The sequence below is a fragment of the Ranitomeya imitator genome, chromosome 6 (assembly GCF_032444005.1).
Source record: "Ranitomeya imitator isolate aRanImi1 chromosome 6, aRanImi1.pri, whole genome shotgun sequence".
NCBI lineage: Eukaryota > Metazoa > Chordata > Amphibia > Anura > Dendrobatidae > Ranitomeya > Ranitomeya imitator.
Window position 1 is genome coordinate 495,177,098 of NC_091287.1, and position 19,801 is coordinate 495,196,898.

Consider the following 19,801-nt stretch of genomic DNA (forward strand, 5'->3'; position numbering starts at 1 on the left):
CTTATCGGCCCGGCCCCCTCCCGATGCAGCAGGACCCAGGCATGGCATATCGGACCGCCCCCCCCCCGATGCAGCAGGACCGAGGCATTGCTTTCCAGGCAGGACACCCCCCGATGCAGCAGGACCCAGGCCAGGCGTATAGGACGGCCCCCCCCATGCAGCAGGACACAGGCATGGCGTATCGCACCGGCCCCCCCACGATGCAGCAGGACCAAGCCATGGCTTTCCAGGCAGGACCCAACCCGATGCAGCAGGACCCTGCCAGGGCTTTATGTTCCCCTCCACCAGCAATGCAGCAGGACCTTGGGAGGGGTTTAGGTCCCCCCCCCAAGGATGCACCAGGACCCTGGTATGGGCTTATGTTCCCCCCCCAACGATGCACCAGGACCCTGGGAGGGTTTTATGTCCCCCCCCAAACAATGCACCAGGACCCTGGGAGGGTTTTATGTTCCCCCCCCCAACGAGGCACCAGGACCCTGGCAGGGCTTTATCTTTCCCCCCCACTACGATGCAGTTGGACTCTGACGTTGCCGAGCGCTCCACAATGGAGACGGACTGTGTTATTGTGGAGCCGGATCCTGACGTGTCTCCCGCCAACACTCAACATCCAATTAGCCAAAGAAGACATCCCCCTACAAAAAAACCCAAAGGAAAACCCCCAAAACACACAAAAAAACAAAAAACTCTGAGTGTTCCTCCCCCATCACCTACCGATGTGTCTGTATTGTCTGTTGTGTCTCACCCTTCCAGTGTGTCTCAAGCCCCTCATGTTTTAAGCCCCATCCCCGAACTTCCAGACCCTTCCAGTTTTAATGCCCCTTCTCCTGCCACCTCTGCCTCCTCCACGGTGAGCCAGGCTTCAGTTCTCAACACCCCCCGGTTACGTCACTCTACCCCAAGCCGTCGCGGTACAACCCGTCGCGGTACCAAAAAATAAATTTGGTTGTTAAAATTCAATAAAAAAAAAGTTTATTTGCAACAATTATGCTTGGTTTATTGTGTCTTTCACCGCTCTCAATACACACCAATAAACTTCGCCACACACTTATTCTTTTGGCCAAAACATATCTCCAGTAGTATAAAATACAAGACTACATCTATATGTGTTTCTTCAGTATACAGATATGAGTTGGCCAAAAAAATATTAGTTATTTCCATACTCTTATTATTGTACCTAGTGTAGTGTCACTGTACAAAGAGAAAATGGTGGAAATCAAGTTCAGTACTCAACTGAACCGGTCAGATGTCAAAATAGACACCTGACCTGTTTAGTTGATTACTGCCTTGTATATTCACCATATTCTATATAGCACATTATGTGACAATGGTTGTCAAACTGATGGGACAATGGTTGTCACACGCTACATATCTATGCTTACCTGGCCAGGTGTAAGAAATTGTGAATTCATGAGCATGTGTATGTTTATCATGAATTCATTATTTCTTACACTTGACTTGATGGGTATAGAGAGCGTGACAGTCTTGACGCAATGATGTCAAGAAGATTACCAATAAATCAACATTTTTTCCATTATTATAAGTATGCGGCCCGTGTTTTATATAATTATTTGTAAACCAAAATAGGGAGTGCAACAATATAAGAGGTCAATTATGATAAAAAAAAAAAATTACCTCATCATCTATCACCCACTCCTGGTTTTGGATTACAAATTATGATATACATATCTACTGCCCATGTTTGGTCAACCTTTGTTTAGAGAGGAAAAAGATAGGAGACATGGTCAACACAACCAACACTCAAGTTTATTAATTTTTAAAATTTGTATCAGTTTTTAATAATTGGTAAAGATAACAATACAACAGGACATTTAAACAACATTGTCCTGCCATGACACCCGTCCAATATTGGACACAAAATAGGCCGCAAATTGGTCCCGCATACGACCAACGGCTGCAGTTGACCGCATCGGGTGATGCTGAAAATCAGGCAATGGGTGTGAAACTGGTTCATCAAGTTCAATGTGGGGTCGCTCCTTAGCAATGAGGTAATTGTGTAGAACCACACAGGCTTTGACCACCTCGTCCACTGTTTCCACTTTTAGATTGATGGCTGTTGCAAGAATGCGCCATTTAGCAACCAGAATGCCAAAGGCGCACTCTACGGTTCTTCTGGCCCTGGTCAGTCTGTAGTTGAATATTCTTCTAGTGTGGTCCAAGTCCCTACTAGAATATGGCTTCATGAGATTTTCACACATCTGGAAGGCCTCATCCCCAACCATAACAAATGGCAGCGGTGGGTCTTGAGTGTTGGGGAGAGGCTGTGGAGTGGGAAAATTAAAATTGTTGCCATACACACGACGGCCCATATCCGAGCTCTTAAAAGTCTGGGAATCATTGCCATGGCCAAAAGCTCCAATGTCCACGGCGATGAAGCGACACTCCGCATCCACTATTGCCATGAGAACTACCGAAAAATATTTTTTGTAGTTAAAAAACTCAGATCCGGTTCTGGCAGGTTTTATAATGCGGATGTGCTTTCCATCCACCGCCCCTATACAGTTGGGGAAATCACACACGTTCAAAAATTTTTCAGAAATTTCCCGCCACATGTCCACGGTGGGTACTGGTATAAACTCCTCACGGAGTACATTCCATAACGCACGACAAGTGTCCACAACAATTCCGGACAGGGTTGAGATTCCAAGGCGGTATTGGAAGTGGAGGGAAGATAAACTCTCTCCTGTGGCAAGAAATCTAGAAGAAAAAGAAACAAAAAAAAACATTTAAAATCGGCTCTTTTAATGGTGTGATTAAAAAAAAGAAAAAGAAAAAAACAACATAAAAAACATGTCATAACAAAAAATTTGACGGTCATTGGTTTAGTTTTGGAACGTACCTTAATGTCACTAACAGACGTTCCTCAGGTGGAATCGCTCTACGGAGCCGTGTGTCCTGTCGCCGTATGGATCCTTCCACAAGAGACAGTAAATCCCGGAAAGATTCTTGAGACATTCTCGTGTAATCCTGGAATTTTTCCGGGTTGGCATTCAGCTCCGCATAGAGCGTGTGATATGCTCCACGGCTCTCACGCACTTCAATGATGGGGTGCCTCCAAAAACGCCGACGCTGTCTCCTTCTCCATCTTTGGCGGTTTCGGTCTTGCTCCCAAGCAAAAACACAGGCAAGGAAAATCTTGAAGCTGAACTCCAGTTTGAAATAAAAGTTCTCCATTGAAAGATCCATCATGACACCGGAAACAGTAGCAAGCTCTGAAAATTTCTGTACCCCTAGGGTCTATATATTGAGAGACAATCATATACGCCCTCTCTATTCCCATTGGTTGTGTCTGGTAACCTTTTTTTTGTATTTTTTTTTTTTTGGAAAATGCTGAAAAAAATGCATGTAAACGCTGCGTTTTTTTGACGCATGCGGTAAACGCGTGCGTAAAAAAAACACAGCGTTTACACGCGTTTACATGCGTTTTTGCACCATGCGTTTTTTAAAAAAAACGCATGCGTTCAAAAACGCAAGTGTGAAACCAGCCTAAGGCGGGAGTAGATCAGGCGCTCCAAGAGTTTAGAGATGAAGGGGAGATTGGAGACCGGTCTGTAGTTGCTTGTGCAGGATGGGTCGAGGGCAGGTTTCTTTAGTAATGGAGTAATGATAGAGTGTTTGAAGGAGGAGGGGAAAATGCCAGAGGAGAGGGAGAGATTAATGATTGTAGGTGAGTTTTGACTACTGGAGAGAGAGACTGGAGGAGGTGTGAGGGAATGGGGTCGGTGGTGCATGTAGTCGGACGAGAAGAGGAGAGGAGCTTGGAGACTTCTTCTTCTGTGATATAATAATAATAATAATTTTTATTTATATAGCGCCAACATATTCCGCAGCGCTTTACAAATTATAGAGGGGACTTGCACAGACAATAGACATAACAGGAATACAGTTCAAAACAGATACCAGGAGGAATGAGGGCCCTGCTCGCAAGCTTACAAACTATGAGGAAAAGGGGAGACACGAGAGGTGGATGGTAACAAATGCTATAGTTATTCGGACCAGCCATAGTGTAAGGCTCGGGTGTTCATGTAAAGCTGCATGAACCAGTTAACTGCCTAAGTATGTAACAGCACAGACACAGAGGGCTATTAACTGCATAAAGTGAATGAGAACATTTTTTTTTTTTTTTTTTTTTTTTAAATAGGCCACACAGGGATCCTTACATTAATGCATTGAGGCGGTAGGCCAGTCTGAACAAATGCGTTTTTAGGGCACGCTTAAAACTGTGGGGATTGGGGATTAATCGCATTAACCTAGGTAGTGCATTCCAAAGAATCGGCGCAGCACGTGTAAAGTCTTGGAGACGGGAGTGGGAGGTTCTGATTATTGAGGATGCTAACCTGAGGTCATTAGCGGAGCGGAGGGCACGGGTAGGGTGGTAGACTGCGACCAGAGAGGATATGTAGGGTGGTGCTGAGCCATGGAGTGCTTTGTGGATGAGGGTAGTAGTTTTGTACTGGATTCTGGAGTGGATGGGTAACCAGTGTAATGACTGGCACAAGGTAGAGGCATCGGTGTAACAGTTGGTGAGGAATATGATCCTGGCAGCAGCATTCAGGACAGATTGGAGCGGGGAGAGTTTGGTAAGAGGGAGGCCGATTAGTAGAGAGTTACAATAGTCCAGACGAGAATGAATAAGTGAAACAGTAAGAGTTTTTGCAGAGTTGAAAGTAAGAAAAGGGCGAATTCTAGAAATGTTTTTGAGATGCAGATAAGAAGAGCGAGCCAGTGATCGGATGTGGGGGGTGAATGAAAGGTCAGAATCAAGGATGACCCCAAGGCAGCGGGCATGTTGCTTTGGAGTAATGGTGGAACCGCACACGGAGATGGCAATGTCAGGCAAAGGTAGGTTAGTAGAAGGAGAGAACACGAGGAGTTCAGTTTTTGACAGGTTTAGTTTCAGATAGAGGGAGGACATGATGTTAGAGACAGCGGTAAGACAATCACTGGTGTTTTCTAATAAGGCAGGCGAGATATCAGGAGCAGAAGTGTATAATTGGGTGTCATCAGCATAGAGATGGTACTGGAAACCAAATCTACTGATTGTTTGTGATGTGATCGAATGTGGAGAGTGAGCCAGGGGAGATGCAGGGATGGATGGGAGTCAGAGCAGTTAGTGTCTGGGAGCAGATTCCCTGATGGATATTGTCTATTTTCTCTATAAAGTGGGAGGCCAGGTCATCAACACAACTGTCTGTGATAGCGGCTTGTGCTTTTGGCCTGAGGAGGGAGTGAAAGGTGTCAAAAAGTTTCTTTGGGTTGTTGAATAGTGAGGCAATCAGGGTGGTGAAGTAGGTCTGTTTGGCGAGGTGAAGGGCAGAGTTATAGGTCCTTAACATAAATTTGAAGTGTATGAAGTCTTCTGGTGTGCGTGTTTTCCTCCATAAGTGTTCAGCACTTCTAGAGCATCGCTGGAGAAGCCGAGTTTGCGATGTGAGCCAGGACTGTTTCACTCTGTGTTTGGAGGTTCTAAGGGTGAGGGGAGCTACTTGGCCAAAGGTGCTTCTAAGAGTGTCATTGAAGTGATGTACAGTACAGCCAGATCAGGACAGGAAAAAGAAGAGATTGGGGACAATGATGAGTGTAGGGAGTCTGAAAGTGCCTGAGGATTAATAGCATGTAGATTTCTGAATGTGTGGTAGGTAGGAGTGTGCTGGGGTGAGCGAGGATTTGTGAGCATGAAGGAGAGAATGTTGTGGTCAGAGAGGGGAAGCGGTGAATTATCTAGGTAGGAGATTGAACAGAGCTGGACAAAGACCAGGTCCAGGGTGTTATCGTCTTTGTGTGTTTCAGAGGTTGAGAGCTGTGAGAGGCCTAGAGTAGTGGTTAGTGATAGAAGCTGGGATGCAGATGTGGAAGTGGGGCTCTTAATAGGGATGTTGAAGTCTCCCAGGATAAGGGTTGGGAGTTCTGAGGACATGAAGTGTAGCAGCCAGGCAGAGAAATGGTCCAGGAAGTGGGTGGGTGAGCCTGGGGGCCGGTATATGACCTCTACTCTGAGGGAGAGGGGACGAAAGATCCTGATGGTGTGGACCTAAAAAGAAGGGAATGAGAGTGATGGAAATGGGGGGATGACCTGGAAAGTGCATTGTGGGGAAATGAGTATGCCGACTCCCCGACCATGTCTGTTTGTGGGTCTCGGGGAATGTGAGAATTGTAAGCCACCATGGGCAATGGCAGCAGGAGAGACAGTGTCAAAATCCTGAATCACGGTTTCCGTGTGGGCCAACAGATTCAGAGAGTTTTTCGGAAAGTAATTGTGTATGAAAGGAAGCTTGTTATTTACAGACCGTGGATTCCAAAGGGCACAATTAAAAGAAGGAGATGAAGAAGTGCAATTAATAATAGTAAGAATATTAAGATTTCGATGTGAGGTGGGGTAGGGGTTGAGGTTGGTGGATGGTGGACCAGGGTTGGGGGAGATGTCCCCAGAATTCAGTAGGAGTAGGAAGATAAAGAGCAAGTAGTTTTTGGATTTGTATGAAGTTTTTTTGTGCAGTGTGTTTGGGCAAGATGGACTGAGGTTTTTCATGAAGGTGACTTTTGTTAAGTTCAAGTGGGTGTTATCAGATAGTTTTCAATGGGTGCATGTACTTCTTTCCCTGTATGATGCTGACCAATCATAAGCAGGAAACAATAGAGCAGAAAAAGAATACACCCTCACAATAGCTTAGAGCCAATTTCTTAGTGTGTGAAATATATGACAGCCTTGATCTCCTGGTCTTACTTCCTGCATGATTAAAAAGTATAGATGACTGACACCTTTCAGATCAGGACCCTGTGGGGGAACGGGCAACACAGCTGAGTTTTGCTGTGTCACATTGAAAACCCTTTTATCTTCTCTCCTCCTGTCCTAGCACTATCAACTCTGCTGTACTGCCCCCTGCTCTTGCCTTTGCAGTCTAGAGATGTATCAGTAATCACACTAATGTGTGAATTTTTGCCTGTAGGACATTATTGCAAGAGAGCTTGGCTGAGTAGATTACACAAGAAGGAAAACACACAGCAAGTCAGCAGGATCTAGGAGCAACATGGCAGATGTGACAACCTACATGGTGAGCTGCAGCATGTGCTACATGTTCACAGATCGACCAGAAGAAGAATCCAATTTCACCTGTCAGAAGTGTAGACTAGTGGCCCTTTTAGAAGAAAAGGTGCGGGGTCTGGAAGAAAGAATAGCAACTTTGAAACTCATCAAAGAGAATGAAGACTTTCTAGACAGAACAGAAGCATCTCTACTGGTCACAGAAGGTGCAAAAAGTGTCAGAGAACCTCCAAAAGCAGATGAGTGGAAGCATGTGACCAAAAGAAGCAAGAAGACCATGGAGAAATCACCAACCACACAACTGAAGAACCGATATCAAATCTTTGTAGAGGATGAAGATGGCACACCTAAGAATGAAGCAATACCAGCAAGCAAAAAAGAAAAGGGCACACAGCAACAAGTGACAGCAAAAAGTACAGCCAAGAAGCAACGAAGAGTGGTGGTGGTGGGAGACTCACTACTGATAGGCACAGAAGCAGCCATCTGCAGACCGGACATAACTGCAAGAGAAGTATGCTGCCTTCCAGGTGCGATGATCAAGGATGTGACCGATAGGATACCAAAGCTCTTCAGCTCCAAGGACGTCCACCCATTTCTTCTGATACATGTTGGCACCAATGACACGGCAAGGAAGGACCTACCGACAATCTGCAAGGACTTTGAAGAGTTGGGGAAGAAAGTAAAGGAACTGGATGCACAGGTAGTTTTTCTTCTATCCTTCCAGTAGACGGGCATGGCACCAGGAGATGGAACAGGATCCTTGATGCAAACAACTGGCTAAGACGATGGTGCAGACAACAAGGATTTGGATTCCTGGACCACGGTGTGAATTACTGGTATGATGGACTCCTCGCCAGAGACGGACTACACCTCAACAAACCTGGGAAACACACATTCGCCAGAAGACTCGGTACACTCATCAGGAGGGCGTTAAACTAGAAGAAGAGGGGACGGGAAGAAAAACATTAGACTCGAACAAAGACGACCCAGGAAAACATACTCAGAAGGGAGGTAAGAACATTTCTAAAACAATCCACAGTGAGGAGATTGGAACAAAACAAAATCCTCTGAACTGCATGCTCGCAAACGCCAGAAGCCTGACAAACAAGATGGAAGAACTAGAAGCAGAAATATCTACAGGTAACTTTGACATAGTGGGAATAACCGAGACATGGTTAGATGAAAGCTATGACTGGGCAGTTAACTTACAGGGTTACAGTCTGTTTAGAAAGGATCGTAAAAATCGGAGAGGAGGAGGGGTTTGTCTCTATGTAAAGTCTTGTCTAAAGTCCACTTTAAGGGAGGATATTAGCGAAGGGAATGAGGATGTCGAGTCCATATGGGTTGAAATTCATGGAGGGAAAAATGGTAACAAAATTCTCATTGGGGTCTGTTACAAACCCCCAAATATAACAGAAAGCATGGAAAGTCTACTTCTAAAGCAGATAGATGAAGCTGCAACCCAAAATGAGGTCCTGGTTATGGGGGACTTTAACTACCCGGATATTAACTGGGAAACAGAAACCTGTGAAACCCATAAAGGCAACAGGTTTCTGCTAATAACCAAGAAAAATTATCTTTCACAATTGGTGCAGAATCCAACCAGAGGAGCAGCACTTTTAGACCTAATACTATCTAATAGACCTGACAGAATAACAAATCTGCAGGTGGTTGGGCATTTAGGAAATAGCGACCACAATATTGTGCAGTTTCACCTGTCTTTCACTAGGGGGACTTGTCAGGGAGTCACAAAAACATTGAACTTTAGGAAGGCAAAGTTTGAACAGCTTAGAGATGCCCTTAATCTGGTAGACTGGGACAATATCCTCAGAAATGAGAATACAGATAATAAATGGGAAATGTTTAAGAACATCCTAAATAGGCAGTGTAAGCGGTTTATACCTTGTGGGAATAAAAGGACTAGAAATAGGAAAAACCCAATGTGGCTAAACAAAGAAGTAAGACAGGCAATTAACAGTAAAAAGAAAGCATTTGCACTACTAAAGCAGGATGGCACCATTGAAGCTCTAAAAAACTATAGGGAGAAAAATACTTTATCTAAAAAACTAATTAAAGCTGCCAAAAAGGAAACAGAGAAGCACATTGCTAAGGAGAGTAAAACTAATCCCAAACTGTTCTTCAACTATATCAATAGTAAAAGAATAAAAACTGAAAATGTAGGCCCCTTAAAAAATAGTGAGGAAAGAATGGTTGTAGATGACGAGGAAAAAGCTAACATATTAAACACCTTCTTCTCCACGGTATTCACGGTGGAAAATGAAATGCTAGGTGAAATCCCAAGAAACAATGAAAACCCTATATTAAGGGTCACCAATCTAACCCAAGAAGAGGTGCGAAACCGGCTAAATAAGATTAAAATAGATAAATCTCCGGGTCCGGATGGCATACACCCACGAGTACTAAGAGAACTAAGTAATGTAATAGATAAACCATTATTTCTTATTTTTAGTGACTCTATAGCGACAGGGTCTGTTCCGCAGGACTGGCGCATAGCAAATGTGGTGCCAATATTCAAAAAGGGCTCTAAAAGTGAACCTGGAAATTATAGGCCAGTAAGTCTAACCTCTATTGTTGGTAAAATATTTGAAGGGTTTCTGAGGGATGTTATTCTGGATTATCTCACTGAGAATAACTGTTTAACTCCATATCAGCATGGGTTTATGAGAAATCGCTCCTGTCAAACCAATCTAATCAGTTTTTATGAAGAGGTAAGCTATAGGCTGGACCACGGTGAGTCATTGGACGTGGTATATCTCGATTTTTCCAAAGCGTTTGATACCATGCCGCACAAGAGGTTGGTACACAAAATGAGAATGCTTGGTCTGGGGGAAAATGTGTGTAAATGGGTTAGTAACTGGCTAAGTGATAGAAAGCAGAGGGTGGTTATAAATGGTATAGTCTCTAACTGGGTCGCTGTGACCAGTGGGGTACCGCAGGGGTCAGTATTGGGACCTGTTCTCTTCAACATATTCATTAATGATCTGGTAGAAGGTTTACACAGTAAAATATCGATATTTGCAGATGATACAAAACTATGTAAAGCAGTTAATACAAGAGAAGATAGTATTCTGCTACAGATGGATCTGGATAAGTTGGAAACTTGGGCTGAAAGGTGGCAGATGAGGTTTAACAATGATAAATGTAAGGTTATACACATGGGAAGAGGGAATCAATATCACCATTACACACTGAACGGGAAACCACTGGGTAAATCTGACAGGGAGAAGGACTTGGGGATCCTAGTTAATGATAAACTTACCTGGAGCAGCCAGTGCCAGGCAGCAGCTGCCAAGGCAAACAGGATCATGGGGTGCATTAAAAGAGGTCTGGATACACATGATGAGAGCATTATACTGCCTCTGTACAAATCCCTAGTTAGACCGCACATGGAGTACTGTGTCCAGTTTTGGGCACCGGTGCTCAGGAAGGATATAATGGAACTAGAGAGAGTACAAAGGAGGGCAACAAAATTAATAAAGGGGATGGGAGAACTACAATACCCAGATAGATTAGCGAAATTAGGATTATTTAGTCTAGAAAAAAGACGACTGAGGGGCGATCTAATAACCATGAAAAGGATATAAGGGGACAATACAAATATCTCGCTGAGGATCTGTTTATACCAAGGAAGGTGACGGGCACAAGGGGGCATTCTTTGCGTCTGGAGGAGAGAAGGTTTTTCCACCAACATAGAAGAGGATTCTTTACTGTTAGGGCAGTGAGAATCTGGAATTGCTTGCCTGAGGAGGTGGTGATGGCGAACTCAGTCGAGGGGTTCAAGAGAGGCCTGGATGTCATCCTGGAGCAGAACAATATTGTATCATACAATTATTAGGTTCTGTAGAAGGACGTAGATCTGGGTATTTATTATAATGGAATATAGGCTGAACTGGATGGACAAATGTCTTTTTTCGGCCTTACTAACTATGTTACTATGTTACTATGTTACTATGTAATGTCAGTCATACTCACAACAACTTGTACTTGCTCTGCAGTGAGATCATAGCAGGGTGTCATTATATCTCATACAGTATAAGCCCAGAACAGACTGTTCCTGTGTGAAATGTAATGACTGCCTGCTCTGATCTCACTGCAGCGTGATTATTGCCCTGGGAACAATAACATATACGGTGTGATTACATCTTACACACTGAGAAACCTACTCCTAGCTTTTTTTGTGGGCATGTTCTTTTTCCAGTGTGTTGCTGCCTGCTTATGATTGGTCAACATCATATAGGGGAACAATTATATACCCTCAGACGCCAAATACTTTGATTGGTAATATATCTGCAAAAAAAAAGCATCCGTTTTAATCCACCTTGCAGCCAATATTACATTGTGTGTCCAGTTCAGCATGAAAAATTTGGTCAAAGCTCCTTCTTACCTGTGCCATTGAGAATGCCTGTACACTGGTTGACTATTAGAATGCCCGCTAGGACCGTGGGGTACTCAGAACCGGGCCGGTTCTTAAAGAGATGTGTCACGGCAGTGGTGACCCGTTCCATGGCCCTGGGCATCCAATAAAAGGGGCAATAGTGCAGTGGGAAATAATGTCTAAAGAGTAGTCCCTAGAGCTCCTGGTGAAGTTGGTAAGGATGATAGATGGTGAAGTGCAGGAAAGAATTGGAGGACACAAAGTTGCAGTCTCTTTACCTTTTACTGGTGCAGTTCAGGTACAGGTTACAGGTGGTCTTTGGAATCCGGGTAGCCTGGAAACGATTCGGAATCCCCCTAGCCAGGTGGGGTTGGAAGCTTTCCTTACTTGGCTGTATTCTCAGTCCCTTGCTGCCTGAGGCTTCACACAAGATCCTCTCTCACTCTGTCCTTTTAGGTGGCCACTACCCGCATGGCAGGCAACTCAAACCTTTTTACAGGGGTCCCTCTCTCGTTGTAACTTTGGGCTCTATCTTCTGCTGTGCCTTCGGGTGTAGTTGTGGCCAGGAGACTTGGAATCTCCTGCCCGCCGGTTTCTGCTGTGGAGCATACAGTTCCCCACAACCTCGGACTTCCGGCCTCCAATTTCTGCGCTTGAACCTGGAGTGAGCCCAATTGCAGCTCCACTCCAGTTTCTCTCTCCTCCTTTGCTCCTTCTCCCCTCACTATCTCCTACAGACTGTCTGACTTTCCTGTCAGGAGCTGCCAAACTGCATGTCTGCTCCATTCAAGCTCTCCTCACAAACTCCCCTCGAACTCCTCCTCCAGCCAGAATATATAGGAAAGCTACCGTCAAACCGGGTCTAGAGCTCCCTCTTCTGGTCTGGAGTCAGAAAAGTGTTGTATGTACGTGTTACCTCTTAAAGGGATCCTTGTCGCTTCCAGGCATGGCATCACCCTCCCCGTGAGGAAGGCAATACCACTCTGACAACCGGACCCCTGGGGTGTCACACTATTATGATTTGCTCATTTTTGGATGTCTTTAACAATAATTGGCCAGTGTAAACTATGAAATGAACAATGGTTAGCAATAAAATTGCTTTCTGTTGATCTTAAAATGTGCTACCTTAGAAAAATAACTGTTATCGGAGGCACGATCAGTAAAAAATATCAGCGTATTGTAACTGAATATTGCTGCCATGCAACAACGAAATGCTATAATACATTAATTAAATATCACAAGTACTTGAGCAAACAAACTGTGAACAATATGGAATGCAATAATTGAATAATAGTGCCACACCATGAATAAATAACATAGTAGATTGACAGAAAATTAGTAAATGACCCCATAACACCCTTTAAGAAAAATGAAGAAAGAATAGATGCTATATAAATAATAGTGTCAATTACATTATTTATTACAGTTAGTATTCTTCCTTAAATTGTGCCATTCAGATGGTGCTCCTTAAAAGGTCATTTTTATTTTCATAAAGCAATAGTATATATTTTATTATTGAAGTCTCCTTCTTTCTCCTCCTGGACTAATCTTTCAAGATATATTACAAAGTCACTTATTTTCATGTGTACTATTGATTTATTAAATAAAAATAATACGACAGTTAAACATTAAAGAGAATCCGTCAGCAGGTTTTTGCTATGTAATCTGAGGACAGAATTAGGTAGCTGAGACACTGAATTCAGCAAAGTGTCACTTTTTTGGCTGTGTGTGTGTGTGGCACTAGTTGCTACTCACGGACGGACTGTGAGGCAAACGTTTCGGGGTCACTACCCAGAGAGCACTTAGAAAGCTGAGGGAAAAGACAAAGGTGTAAGCCAGGACGTGGTCTGGGTTTGAAATACCAGGAGATAGCAGATCAAAGCAAAAGGACAAGAAAAAGAGATAGTTAAAACACAGTCCAAGGGACAGGCAGCGGAATAATAATAATAGTAATAATAATCTTTATTAGCGGAAGACCAGAACTCAGAACAACAGAATCAGGCTAACACTCACCAGGAAGCATAAACTATTTCTGGCAGGGATCACAGGCACACAGCTCAGTTAAACAGCTTGGGCAATCTCAATGAGAACACCTGGAGAAAGTCCTGCACCTCCCAGTCCCAGAATGGACTGCTGAACTGTCAAAGCACTGATAGCTCAGCACGCCATAACAAGATTGGACAACCAAGCTGTCAATCAAAACTGTCATGAACCAGACCAGGTTTTGAGTCCTGTCTTCCCTTTCCTGGTCTGATCATGTCAGGAGTTAACTTTTCTCAGCCTCGGTTTGGTTTCAGGTTTTGCTATTTATATCTGTTGCATCCTGCAGTCGGTGTCAGTTATAGTTCTGTCTACTGCGTGTGTAGCTGACTCTGGTATTGTTATGGCTGGCAATCAGGCAACACAGCGTGCAGTAATCAGCGCACATACAGAGATCTGGCAATAACCAAAAACAATAGGACGAGCTCTGAGACGTGGAATCTCTGTAGACTGCAGTACCTGATCTATCCTCACACAACTATAAGCAGCAGTGGATTGCGCCTATCACTACCTATGCAACTCGGCACTGCCTGAGGAGCTGACTAGCCTGAAGATAGAAATACAAGCCTGACTTACCTCAGAGAAATACCCCAAAGGAATAGGCAGCCCCCCACATATAATGACTGTTAGCAAGATGAAAAGACATTAGGAATGAAATAGATTCAGCAAAGTGAGGCCCGATATTCTAGACAGAGCGAGGATAGCAAAGAGAACTATGCAGTCTACAAAAAACCCTAAAACGAAAACCACGCAAAGGGGCAAAAAGACCCACCGTGCCGAACTAACAGCACGGCGGTGCACCCCTTTGCTTCTCAGAGCTTCCAGCAAAAGTTAATAGCAAGCTGGACAGAAAAAACAGAAAACAAACTAGAAGCACTTATCTAGCAGAGCAGCAGGCCCAAGGAAAGATGCAGTAGCTCAGATCCAACACTGGAACATTGACAAGGAGCAAGGAAGACAGACTCAGGTGGAGCTAAATAGCAAGGCAGCCAACGAGCTCACCAAAACACCTGAGGGAGGAAGCCCAGAGACTGCAATACCACTTGTGACCACAGAAGTGAACTCAGCCACAGAATTCACAACAGTACCCCCCCCTTGAGGAGGGGTCACCGAACCCTCACCAGAACCCCCAGGCCGACCAGGATGAGCCACATGAAAGGCACGAACAAGATCTGGGGCATGGACATCAGAGGCAAAAACCCAGGAATTATCTTCCTGAGCATAACCCTTCCATTTGACCAGATACTGGAGTTTCCGTCTAGAGACACGAGAATCCAAAATCTTCTCCACAATATACTCCAATTCCCCCTCCACCAAAACAGGGGCAGGAGGCTCCACAGATGGAACCATAGGTGCCACGTATCTCCTCAACAACGACCTATGGAATACATTATGTATGGAAAAGGAGTCTGGGAGGATCAGACGAAAAGACACCGGATTGAGAATCTCAGAAATCCTATACGGACCAATAAAACGAGGTTTAAATTTAGGAGAGGAAACCTTCATAGGAATATGACGAGAAGATAACCAAACCAGATCCCCAACACGAAGTCGGGGTCCCACACGGCGTCTGCGATTAGCGAAAAGCTGAGCCTTCTCCTGGGACAAGGTCAAATTGTCCACTACCTGAGTCCAGATCTGCTGCAACCTGTCCACCACAGAATCCACACCAGGACAGTCCGAAGACTCAACCTGTCCTGAAGAGAAACGAGGATGGAACCCAGAATTGCAGAAAAATGGAGAGACCAAGGTAGCCGAGCTGGCCCGATTATTAAGGGCGAACTCAGCCAACGGCAAAAATGACACCCAATCATCCTGGTCAGCGGAAACAAAACATCTCAGATATGTTTCCAAGGTCTGATTGGTTCGTTCGGTCTGGCCATTAGTCTGAGGATGGAAGGCCGAGGAAAAAGATAGGTCAATGCCCATCCTACCACAAAAGGCTCGCCAGAACCTCGAGACAAACTGGGAACCTCTGTCAGAAACAATATTCTCAGGAATGCCATGTAAACGAACCACATGCTGGAAGAACAAAGGCACCAAATCAGAGGAGGAAGGCAATTTAACCAAGGGCACCAGATGGACCATTTTAGAAAAGCGATCACAGACCACCCAAATGACCGACATCTTTTGAGAAACGGGAAGGTCAGAAATGAAATCCATCGAAATATGTGTCCAAGGCCTCTTCGGGACCGGCAAGGGCAAAAGCAACCCACTGGCACGTGAACAGCAGGGCTTAGCCCTAGCACAAATTCCACAGGACTGCACAAAAGCACGCACATCCCGTGACAGAGATGGCCACCAGAAGGATCTAGCAACCAACTCCCTGGTACCAAAGATTCCTGGATGACCGGCCAGCACCGAACAATGAAGTTCAGAGATAACTTTACTAGTCCACCTATCAGGGACGAACAGTTTCTCGGCCGGACAACGATCAGGTTTATTAGCCTGAAATTTCTGCAACACTCTCCGCAAATCAGGGGAGATGGCAGACTCAATGACTCCTTCCTTGAGGATACTCGCCGGCTCAGATAACCCCGGAGAGTCGGGCACAAAACTCCTAGACAGAGCATCCGCCTTCACATTTTTAGAGCCCGGAAGGTATGAAATCACAAAATCAAAACGAGCAAAAAATAACGACCAACGGGCCTGTCTAGGATTCAAGCGCTTGGCAGACTCAAGATAAGTAAGGTTCTTATGATCAGTCAAAACCACCACGCGATGCTTAGCACCCTCAAGCCAATGACGCCACTCCTCGAATGCCCACTTCATGGCCAGCAACTCTCGGTTGCCCACATCATAATTACGCTCAGCAGCAGAAAATTTCCTGGAAAAGAAAGCACATGGTTTGAACACTGAGCAACCAGAACCTCTCTGTGACAAAACCGCCCCTGCACCAATCTCAGAAGCATCAACCTCGACCTGGAACGGAAGAGAAACATCAGGTTGACACAACACAGGGGCACAGCAAAAACGACGCTTCAACTCCTGAAAAGCTTCCACGGCAGCAGAAGACCAATTAACCAAATCAGCACCCTTCTTGGTCAAATCGGTCAATGGTCTGGCAATGCTAGAAAAATTACAGATGAAGCGACGATAAAAATTAGCAAAGCCCAGGAATTTCTGCAGACTTTTTAGAGATGTCGGCTGAGTCCAATCCTGGATGGCCTGAACCTTAACCGGATCCATCTCGATAGTAGAAGGGGAAAAGATGAACCCCAAAAATGAAACTTTCTGCACACCGAAGAGACACTTTGATCCCTTCACGAACAAGGAATTAGCACGCAGTACCTGGAAAACCATTCTGACTTGCTTCACATGAGACTCCCAATCATCTGAGAAGATCAAAATGTCATCCAAGTAAACAATCAAGAATTTATCCAGATACTCACGGAAAATGTCATGCATAAAAGACTGAAAAACAGATGGAGCATTGGCAAGTCCGAACGGCATCACCAGATACTCAAAATGACCCTCGGGCGTATTAAATGCCGTTTTCCATTCATCTCCCTGCCTGATTCTCACCAGATTATACGCACCACGAAGATCAATCTTAGTAAACCAACTAGCCCCCTTAATCCGAGCAAACAAGTCAGAAATCAATGGCAAGGGATACTGAAACTTAACAGTGATCTTATTAAGAAGGCGGTAATCAATACACGGTCTTAGCGAACCATCCTTCTTGGCTACAAAAAAGAACCCTGCTCCCAATGGTGACGACGATGGGCGAATATGTCCCTTCTCCAGGGACTCCTTCACATAACTGCGCATAGCGGTGTGTTCAGGTACGGACAAATTAAATAAACGACCCTTAGGGAATTTACTACCAGGAATCAAATCGATAGCACAATCACAATTCCTATGCGGAGGTAGGGCATCAGACTTGGACTCTTCAAATACATCCTGAAAGTCCGACAAGAACTCTGGGATGTCAGAAGGAATGGATGACGAAATAGACAAAAATGGAACATCACCATGTACTCCCTGACAACCCCAGCTGGTTACCGACATAGAGTTCCAATCCAATACTGGATTATGGGTTTGTAGCCATGGCAACCCCAACACGACCACATCATGCAAATTATGCAGTACCAGAAAGCGAATAACTTCCTGATGTGCAGGAGCCATGCACATGGTCAGCTGGGCCCAGTACTGAGGCTTATTCTTGGCCAAAGGTGTAGCATCAATTCCTCTCAACGGAATAGGACACCGCAAAGGCTCCAAGAAAAATCCACAACGTTTAGCATAATCCAAATCCATCAGATTCAGGGCAGCGCCTGAATCCACAAACGCCATGACAGAATACGATGACAAAGAGCACATTAAGGTAATGGACAAAAGGAATTTGGACTGTACAGTACCAATAACGGCAGAGCTATTGAACCGCCTAGTGCGTTTAGGACAATTAGAAATAGCATGAGTAGAATCACCACAATAGAAACACAGTCTGTTCAGACGTCTGTGTTCTTGCCGTTCTACTTTAGTCATAGTCCTGTCGCACTGCATAGGCTCAGGTTTACTCTCAGACAATACCGCCAGATGGTGCACAGATTTACGCTCGCGCAAGCGACGACCGATCTGAATGGCCAAGGACATAGACTCATTCAAACCAGCAGGCATAGGAAATCCCACCATTACATCCTTAAGAGCTTCAGAGAGACCCTTTCTGAACAAAGCCGCTAGTGCAGATTCATTCCACAGAGTGAGTACTGACCACTTCCTAAATTTCTGACAATATACTTCTACATCATCCTGACCCTGGCATAAAGCCAGCAGATTTTTCTCAGCCTGATCCACTGAATTAGGCTCATCGTAAAGCAATCCCAGCGCCTGGAAAAATGCATCAACATTACTCAATGCAGAATCTCCTGGTGCAAGAGAAAACGCCCAGTCCTGTGGGTCGCCGCGCAAAAAAGAAATAATAATCAAAACCTGTTGAATAGGATTACCAGAAGAATGAGGTTTCAAGGCCAAAAATAGCTTACAATTATTTCTGAAGCTCAGGAACTTAGTTCTGTCACCAAAAAACAAATCAGGAATCGGAATTCTTGGTTCTAGCATCGATTTCTGATCAATAGTATCTTGAATCTTTTGTACATTTACAACGAGATTATCCATTGAGGAGCACAGAGCCTGAATATCCATGTCCACAGCTGTGTCCTGAAGCACTCTAATGTCTAGGGGAAAAAAAAGACTGAAGACAGAGCTAAGAAAAAAAAATGATGTCAGGATTTCTTTTTTCCCTCTATTGGGAATCATTGGTGTGGCTCCTTGTACTGTTATGGCTGGCAATCAGGCAACACAGCGTGCAGTAATCAGCGCACATACAGAGATCTGGCAATAACCAAAAACAATAGGACGAGCTCTGAGACGTGGAATCTCTGTAGACTGCAGTACCTGATCTATCCTCACACAACTATAAGCAGCAGTGGATTGCGCCTATCACTACCTATGCAACTCGGCACTGCCTGAGGAGCTGACTAGCCTGAAGATAGAAATACAAGCCTGACTTACCTCAGAGAAATACCCCAAAGGAATAGGCAGCCCCCCACATATAATGACTGTTAGCAAGATGAAAAGACAAACGTAGGAATGAAATAGATTCAGCAAAGTGAGGCCCGATATTCTAGACAGAGCGAGGATAGCAAAGAGAACTATGCAGTCTACAAAAAACCCTAAAACGAAAACCACGCAAAGGGGCAAAAAGACCCACCGTGCCGAACTAACAGCACGGCGGTGCACCCCTTTGCTTCTCAGAGCTTCCAGCAAAAGTTAATAGCAAGCTGGACAGAAAAAACAGAAAACAAACTAGAAGCACTTATCTAGCAGAGCAGCAGGCCCAAGGAAAGATGCAGTAGCTCAGATCCAACACTGGAACATTGACAAGGAGCAAGGAAGACAGACTCAGGTGGAGCTAAATAGCAAGGCAGCCAACGAGCTCACCAAAACACCTGAGGGAGGAAGCCCAGAGACTGCAATACCACTTGTGACCACAGAAGTGAACTCAGCCACAGAATTCACAGAATACAGAATTCACAGGTATATCCTGACTTGTCCTGCTGAGTTAGGTGCCTGAACCCGTGTCTCTATTTTCCCCAATCCCCATCTTGACTCAGTGTTCCATTTTTACATGTTTACTCCCTGGTTTTGACTTGACTTGTATCCTGACCTGCTTCTGCCTTCTGTCTTTGGCTTATCCGCTGCTGGCTGTTACTGACCTTTTGGCTTGTCTCTGACTCTGTGTTATGTCTATTCCTTTGGTACTGCACTACTGACTATATCTACCCGACTTGTTTGACTTTCCT